Here is an 8,405-nt window from a genome sequence, read left to right as displayed (position 1 = left end):
TGAAGAAATAATTCTTTGTGTGTCCAATTTTGGCCATGCACATGGTCATCCGACAGCCCTGGTAAACTGCGAGCATAATATATATCGACATCAATATGTCATTTTGAAATCGATTTGATTCGATATTGTCATTTATATTGATATTACGATACGATATGCCCAACACTAGTTCCAGCAGCAATGTGTATGTGGACTGGTCTGGCAAAATATATTGGATCTTGCTGGTTTAGCTTACAAGGAATGAGAAAAGGACGAAGAATTTTTTTTTGTTTATTTATCAGTACTGGTGGTTTTCTTCTGATCCGTAGAAATCCGCAATTTTAGAGTAGGAGGAGGAATTCCCAAACATTTCATCCAATCAAATGTACTGGCCATGAGAGACTTGATATGTGGAGGAAAAAATAGCCTGGGTGGGGTTCCTGACCTCCCATAGTGGGCAGGGAGGTACTTACTGTGTCTTCTATCCCTCTATATCTGTTTTCCATCTTGCTTTCTGTCTTGGTCGTGGAATGAGATTACTTGGTTTTGTCCTGGTCCTGGCCAGATGCCCTGGTTTAGAGGGAAACAGTCAAATGTATAGTTATTGTTTTGGGAGATGATATTTTGTTCCTTGTAAATCATCTCTCTGTTATGTACTGTATTATATTTTCTTTATATCATATATGGTTTGTAAAAATTTGAGTGTATTCCTGTTAGTGGGAACCTGTGCTTGTGTCTGGATGAGACTTGTAGTGATCTCAAACTAAGTACTTTGATAGTGTGCTCATGGAATCTACACCCGTTTCTTATTTGAACCAATTCCCCTTTGTCTTACCCTCTCTTAGATGCTTTAATTGTAATTCTAGAACTTTTTACTATTCCATTTTCTTCCTTTTTACTGGTGCCGATATGACATGAATGTGTTGCAAGTGCCGTAAAACCCTTACAAACATTAACATAAAAACAGGAACAAAAAGGTGCAGTTTCCCCACTCTCCAGAATTTAGCTAGAATATCAATGATAGTTTCTCGTCTCGACACTAAAAGTGAGAGTTGGTACAGTAAAACTGGGACTTATAGGCAATCGCACAAATTTTTAAACTTCTGTTTCCACTTTTTGTCACTGATTTATTTATTAATTGTTTTTCTTGACTGAGTTTCACTAAACTGCCCATAACTGTTAGGAAACTTGACATAAAAAAAAATAATTGTTTTTTTTTTGGGTTTTTTCTCTCCAATAAGATGGCTTCGTTTAGCAACATGCATTATCAGTATTCAAATATCTGCAACGTCCAGTCGGTTTTGTCAGGCCGCCACACAATTGTGGACCCACCAAATGTATTATCCCAGGGGTGGGTTATTTTGACTTTCCATCATGCACTCTGCACTTTCAAATGTTAACTCCTGTTGTAATGTTAATATGTAATGTTTATGATTATCATTTAAAAGGTATCATATTTTACTGCAAGTGGTGACAAACGAAAAAAAAATGAGAGGAACTCATTTTTTTTTCTTTGTTTTTTTTTCTTCTGTTTTCATATTTTAATTTTTTTTTTCCTCTTTCATTTTATTGGTTTTTTTTTATTTTGCCCTTATTGTTGTGGACATAGGGTCATTAACACTTGAAACTTTCAGTCACCATAATATATTTATTCCCTTTGCAATCATTCCATTTTAAAGGTATTAAAAGAATATGTTTGGTTTTTATTTGCTCATAATTTGTAACCCACTTGGTCAATTTGGTATTATGTCTAAATGAAGTATTAGGTGAAGAGAATTGAGTTAAAGCCTAAATGTTAATTAGTTTAAATTTCATTTTTATACAGTAAAACAAGGCAAATTCACTCTTCTCAATGAAAAAAATAATTTATATTATTCAAGTGATTTTAAAGTCGATTGTTTTTTTTAAATTTTTTTATTTGTTGTTGTTTTTTTTTGTTTTTGTTTTTTTTTTTTGGGGGGGGGGGGGGAATTCAGGTTCAACTAGAAATAATACTGAAATGACATGCCAGGTTACATATGTTGCCAACTTGATATTAGTTTTGTATAATTTGTGTCCCATTGTCTCAAAAGAGTATTATGTCGGAATTAACCAGGTACGTACTAAACTGTCACATTAAAGCTAAACTGATCAAAATTTTGAATTATTGCTATTTAGCACTATAAAATATATATATTCATTCTCTTCATTAACGCTTACAAACTTAACGGAAATCTGACATTTCTGGCTATAAAGTCAATTTTCATCATCTTCATCATTTTGACATAATAGTACTGTTCTGAGATGAGGGGTCAAATTTGATGAGCACCAGAGAAGGCTTGTCATTGGATAATTGAGCACTTTATTGTATACATCAGATTTGTGAGATAAAGTGGATTATATTATCTGTCTGATGTTATTTTATTGCTTATACTTATTTACTTTTTTGGGGGTTGTGTCTATATCCTGCTTGATACTGACGGTATTTGTGTTTTCTGCGTGGGTAAAACACCAATTTGAAGAAATATTTCCTCTTCAGGGAATCATTGTTTCAGAATTTCTAATTCTTGCTGTTTCTGCTCTTCAAGGCACATTTTACGGATTTCAATTTTCTAAATTAATTACTTTTTTTTAATGAATATCTACAGTTGGCAATCATCAGAACTTTGGAACTGATAAGATTGATAAATGTTTCAAAACTTCTTAATCTGCTGTTTCTTCTCTATATGACTTTTAAAATTATTTTTTTTGCAGGTTTCAATTATCTCAATTATAATCAGATTTTTTAATGAATGGTGCATGTTTTTCTGGTTTTTCTCAGCTGTACCTCTATCCAAAGTTGTAAAAATTTGTGTCAACTTCTGAACCAATTTGTCATAACTGAATATAGATTTTGGACCGTGTTGATGCCATATAAAAAAAGTTTTCTTCTTTAAGACCTATAAAAAAAACTACTTTAAAACCGCTGTCATAAAATTAGAGATTTTACATTGTTAAATATGTAAACAAATTACGCATCACAAAGTATGAGATGAATTCATCATTTTTCAAATAAAATCTTGTGCTGACACGTAGTTCCAGCTAGTGATTATGAGTTTACGTCATACTTGTTTCTGAATATAAACAATTCTTTTTAACTGTTATAAACTAACTTATGTAGTTTGAATTAAATTTTGAATCTACATCCTGTTGCAATTACTGAAGACTTATATGAAATCTCTTTATATCATTTGAAATATTGTTGCTTTTGTAGAGTGGCTTTAATGTTTTGTGTGGGTATGTTTTACAACCCCAGAATACCCTATCAAAAAGGTACACCTTTTTAAAAAGTTGGTACACCACGGGGTGTACAATACACCTGGTTGAAAACCATTCCAATGGACCAAGCTTAAATCGCTCTTAATATCAGTAATTTTAATGCTTATTGGTAGTAAAAGAAAGGGTTGAATACTAGATCACCCTTATCTGCTTTAAATGCCTTCAATGGTTTAGCACCTAGGTATCTTAATGAATTCATAAACGTCTATTCTCCATCTAAAATGCTATGGTCTTCATCAGATGATACTTAACTTCAAGTAATCAAGTCAAATCATTTTATGGTGTGAGATTTTCAACACTTGGTCCTCAAATATGTAACGATATGAAGTGTCGTTGTTTTAAAATCAAAGCTTAAAAACATAACGTTTTTTTACAAAATCATATTTTAAAGTCTCTATCAATGTTTCACATTTATTTGATATAGATGGGTTTTTTTTTTTCTTCTTCTTTTGAATAATAATTGAAAGTGTGCCTGTTTGTGTGTGTGTGTGTGTGTGTCAGTGCTATTTTGGATTGTCATTCTTGTAACTGTGAAGAGCAAAGAGCATGAACCTAGTCATTGTTATGCGGTAGACAAGTGATATATACTATTATTATTATTATTATTATTATTATTTTTGAAATAATCTAGGTGGAAATGTGTCAGAGACGTACATTTACATTTACTACCATCAAGTGTTCTGTCTTGTGTGCTCGTCTAGGGGTCCAGATAGTTCAATTGTAGAGCAGCATCACCATGCTACACATGCAAATGGACTGAAGTCGATCCCGTGTAGTTGAGATTTTTTTTCCGGACCCCACCTGTCCACTCAGCACTGTTTGGGTAGCTGGGTCTGTTAGATCTGGTGGAAAACACTTTGTGATTGATTAGTGCCCTATCCAACAGATATCAAGCAATTTATATTATCAGTTTCACGCTATAGAAAGGGGGATAAACTCCGACTGTCTAGGTCTAATGGCTCTGAAGAAAAGCTTTCTTTTTTTTGTATGTATATATATATATATACACATACATCCATCCACCACCAGACTAGCCACGTTAATGCTCAAAATACATATTCATTCAACGTTTTTGATTTTGTCCTATGGATAACAGAATGCTTATTTTCCCTAAACATTAATTTCATCATTTTCAATAATTTTATTTATGTGTGTGATTTTATTCATTTCATGAACGATTTGATTTCATTTTGTTGCACTTTATATATATATATATATGAGATTACCAAGGGCCAAACTCAAAAAGGTTTTGTAGGTTTTAAAAAAGTGTTGTTTTATTATATTATTATTACTATTATTATTATTTCTTTTGTTGTTGGTTTTGTTTTTCAAAATTAAAAAAAAATTGGAGGAAAAACGGTACTAGTCGTATATTGAAACGTTTTGGATTTGTGGGTATAAATTTGTGTATGTATTTGTGTGTGAGTGTGTGTGTGTGTGTGTTTGTATTTGTTGTTCCATTCCATAATATGACATAAATGTTACACGATGCCTTATCCCATACACTGTATGTCTTTCAAGTACTTTTTTGATAATTTTGATTCTCTCTCTTTTCCTCTTTATCCCCCCCCCCACCCTTCTATCTTTATCTCTCTCTCTCTCTCTCTCTCTCTCTCTCTCTCTCTCTCTCTCTCTCTCTCTCTCTCTCTCTCTCTCTCTCTCTCTCTCTCTCTCTCTCTTTCTCTCTCTCTCTCGCTTCTCTCTCTCTCTCTCTCTCTCTCTCTCTCTCTCTCTCTCTCTCTCTCTCTCTCTCTCTCTCTTCTCTCTCTCTCTCTCTCTCTCTCTCTCTCTCTCTCTCTCTCTCTCTCTTCTCTCTCTCTCTCTCTCTCTCTCTCTCTCTCTCTCTCTCTCTCTCTCTCTCTCTCTCTCTCTCTCTCTCTCTCTCTCTCTCTCTCTCTCTCTCTCTCTCTCTCGCTCCCACCCTCTCTCTCTCTCTCTCTCTCTCTCTCTCTCTCTCTCTCTCTCTCTCTCTCTCTCTCTCTCTCTCTCTCTCTCTCTCTCTCCCTCTCTCTCTCTCTCTCTCTCTCTCTCTCTCTCTCTCTCTCTCTCTCTCTCTCTCTCTCTCTCTCTCTCTCTCTCTCTCTCTCTCCTCTCTCTCTCTCTCTCTCTCTCTCTCTCTCTCTCTCCTTCTCTCTCTCTCTCTCTCTCTCTCTCTCTCTCTCTCTCTCTCTCTCTCTCTCTCTCTCTCTCCTCTCTCTCTCTCTCCTCTCTCTTCCTCTCTCTCTTCTCTCTCTCATCTCTACCTTCCTGTATCAATGTGATGTTTTTATCAATGTTTGAGTGTTTTATGGAGTTTGCCTATTAGTTTTTTTTTTCTCATTATTTTTTCTTATTTCCATGTATTCTGTTATTTTTGGTGACATAGTTATAAATCACCAGACTTGCGCTAAACTGATGGATGTGTTTTTATTGCAATGTAATATATATGTTTGAGGGGTGGAAATTGGTGGAGGGGGAGGGGAAGGGGGAGAGGCGATTTTATAAATGGGTTGGGTGGGAGGGGGGATGAAATATTTATAAGATCCTATCGGTAAACTCGAAAATCACACGAATAATCCCAATGTGTCCAATGGTATTCAGATCGGAACTTCCTGATGATACGGCAATGGGGATGATCTATATTACCTTTCCATATACTCAAGGTTATTGGTCACATTACAAAGTGATCTCAAATTGACCCGCATCGTGAAAAGTGTTCACAGTTTGAGAATTATCCACTGGTCAATTTGCTCAGCATGACTCATGGGTATGTTTACGGATTTCATATTACGGATTTCATACGCGTTTACAATTGTTGAGAAATGTTCAATCGTTGTACAGCAACAAATCATGTGATCAATGTTGGACGAAAATATGAATATAGATCGCTCCCATTGTTTTACAACTATCCATCGGCACTTACTCATGTTAAATTTATATAATCTGAGGTACAGTGCATTGTAAAATTGACCGATGTAAAATTATGTATCTTAAAATGTATTGTTGAAAAATAGTGACTTAAAAAACACAAACAGGTGTTAATATTGATATAGTAAAGAAAACTTGTGCCAAAATGTTTTCTACAGTTTTGTATTTGGTAAATGTTTTACAGCGAGAACATCATGGGAGTACAATAATACAATACACCCCTTGATGTACAAGACATGATGTGATCTGATAGGAATGAATTGTTTTGTTAAAAACATCTGTTTGAATGTGTATATACCACATATCCCTTGGTGTACAAGACATGATGTGACAGGAATGAAGTGTTGTGTTATATCCATTTATCTGTTGAACCTGAATTGAACACACATATCCCTTCCATTTGTTATAACACATCCCTTGGGGTACAAGACATGATGTGATAGCAATGAATTGGGTTTCTTTTTTTTAAAATCCATATGTACGAATGTTAAATATAATAAACACATCCCTGAATGTACAAGACAATAACACGAATGTTGATGAATGTCATTCTGTTGTAATTGTAAATAAATCAGCTCATTCCACGGATACAACATGATTGTAGTTTAAATTTGTGTATGCAAATGTCGTCATTACAGGCGTGACCGTGGTAGCGAGGTTACAGTCTTGGGCAGGGAGGCTACTTACCGTGTCTTCTATACCCCTTGCTTTCTCTCTGTCTTTCTGGGTGGGGTTCCCATAGTGGGCAGGGGGGTACATACTGTGTCTTCTATCCCCTTATATCTGTTTTCCAACATGCTTTGTGTCTTTGTCTTAGAATGAGATTACTTGGTTTTGTCCTGGCCCTGGCCGGAGTCCTAGCTGGGAGGGAAACAGTCAAATGCGTAGTTATTGTTTTGGGAGATGATTTTTTTTTCCTTGTAAATTATCTCTCTGTTATGCATTATTATATTTGTTATTTTGAATGTATAATGTAAGCATTTGAGTGTATTCCTCTTTGTTGGATTTTGTGCTTGTGTCCGGATGAGACTTTTAGGTGATCTCAAACTAAGTAGATTGGTGGTGTGCTCTTGGAATCTACATCTGATCCCTATTTGTTCCCAGTTCCCCCATGTCTTAGTTTTTCTTGGGTGCTTTAATTGTAATTCTAGAACTTTTTATCTGGGTGGGGTTCCTGACCTCCCATAGTGGGCAGGCTGGGTGGGGATTCTGACCTCCCATAGCGGGCAGGGAGGCACATACTGTGTCTTCTATCCCCTTATATCTTATCCAACAAGCTTTCTGTCTTTGTCTTGGAATGAGATAACTTGTTTTTTTCCTGGCCCTCGTATACACACACACACACATGATTGAGGGGAGTTAGCTGGAGTGCTCGACAATATATCATAATTATTTGAATCAAGAAGAAACTTTGGTAAAATTGAACAAAAGACGTTTTGTCAACATCAGCAAATTGAGTGAATGAAAGTGGGTCAATGGATTTCATTAAAGTCTGTCTGCTTCATTTGCAGAATCGATCCCCTGATTGAATTGAATTTATTTCTGAAATGTAAATTTAAAAGAAATTGTTTTTGAAGTCAGTTAAGATATTCATAATTTTAAACTCCCACTCGGGGGTTGGAAATATTGTAGACAAAAAAAGGCAAACTGTTTTGTGTTTTTAAACAAGACAAATAAATAAATAAAACTAGAGGGGAAAAACATGAAGAAGAGCATCCAAAAAGGAATAAGATACGAGGGCTGCCTCCACCCCCCCCCCCTCCCTTCACACAAAAAACAAAACAAAACAACAACGGAAAATGGCCATATCTTTTAAACCATTAAGATATCTCTAGTTTGCAAACCCAACGTGGAAATGTATTCAATTTCACTTTCCCTTAGGAGAACCTATATTCTCATTCTTATTGAACAAAAATGACGTCATAGCAAAAATGTCCACCCTGATTGTAAAATTGTCAAAATCATAATTTCGAGGTGTTATTCGATTCTGCAGGCAAAAGAGGGCTAAGCAAGGCCATCTGAAATTCATGGTGAGATTCAAACAGTTTATGTTAAAGATGTCTTAAAGAGATCACAAGTGTATCGTTGGTGTGAATTGTTTTAGGCTAGGCACACAGATAACCCGGGTCGTGTTTAGTCCAAGACAAAAAAGAATGCCAATAGATTGATGAGCTGATTCAAGGGGGCAAGAGACTGAAAATTAGAGAATTGCTAAAATTGTG

The 8,405-nt window shown here is 35.3% G+C and overlaps 1 protein-coding gene across 2 annotated transcripts in view; it reads left to right on the top strand.

Moving 5' to 3' along the window:
• The window catches only part of LOC144970642 (motile sperm domain-containing protein 2-like), a 38,699-nt gene extending 37,516 nt beyond the window's left edge, over positions 1–1,183 (top strand). For both annotated transcript variants that reach the window (XM_078910470.1, XM_078910471.1), the window contains exon 16: positions 1–1,183. This exon is cut by the window's left edge and continues 1,278 nt beyond it. The gene's annotated coding sequence lies outside the window, so the exon portion shown is untranslated.
• The last annotated feature ends 7,222 nt before the right edge of the window (positions 1,184–8,405 follow it).

This window comes from Berghia stephanieae, chromosome 4, assembly GCF_034508935.2.
Source record: "Berghia stephanieae isolate SIO BIC M18660-M18661 chromosome 4, UCSD_Bste_1.3, whole genome shotgun sequence".
NCBI classification, from domain to species: domain Eukaryota; kingdom Metazoa; phylum Mollusca; class Gastropoda; order Nudibranchia; family Aeolidiidae; genus Berghia; species Berghia stephanieae.
This window is presented reverse-complemented; position numbering and strand designations above follow the sequence as displayed.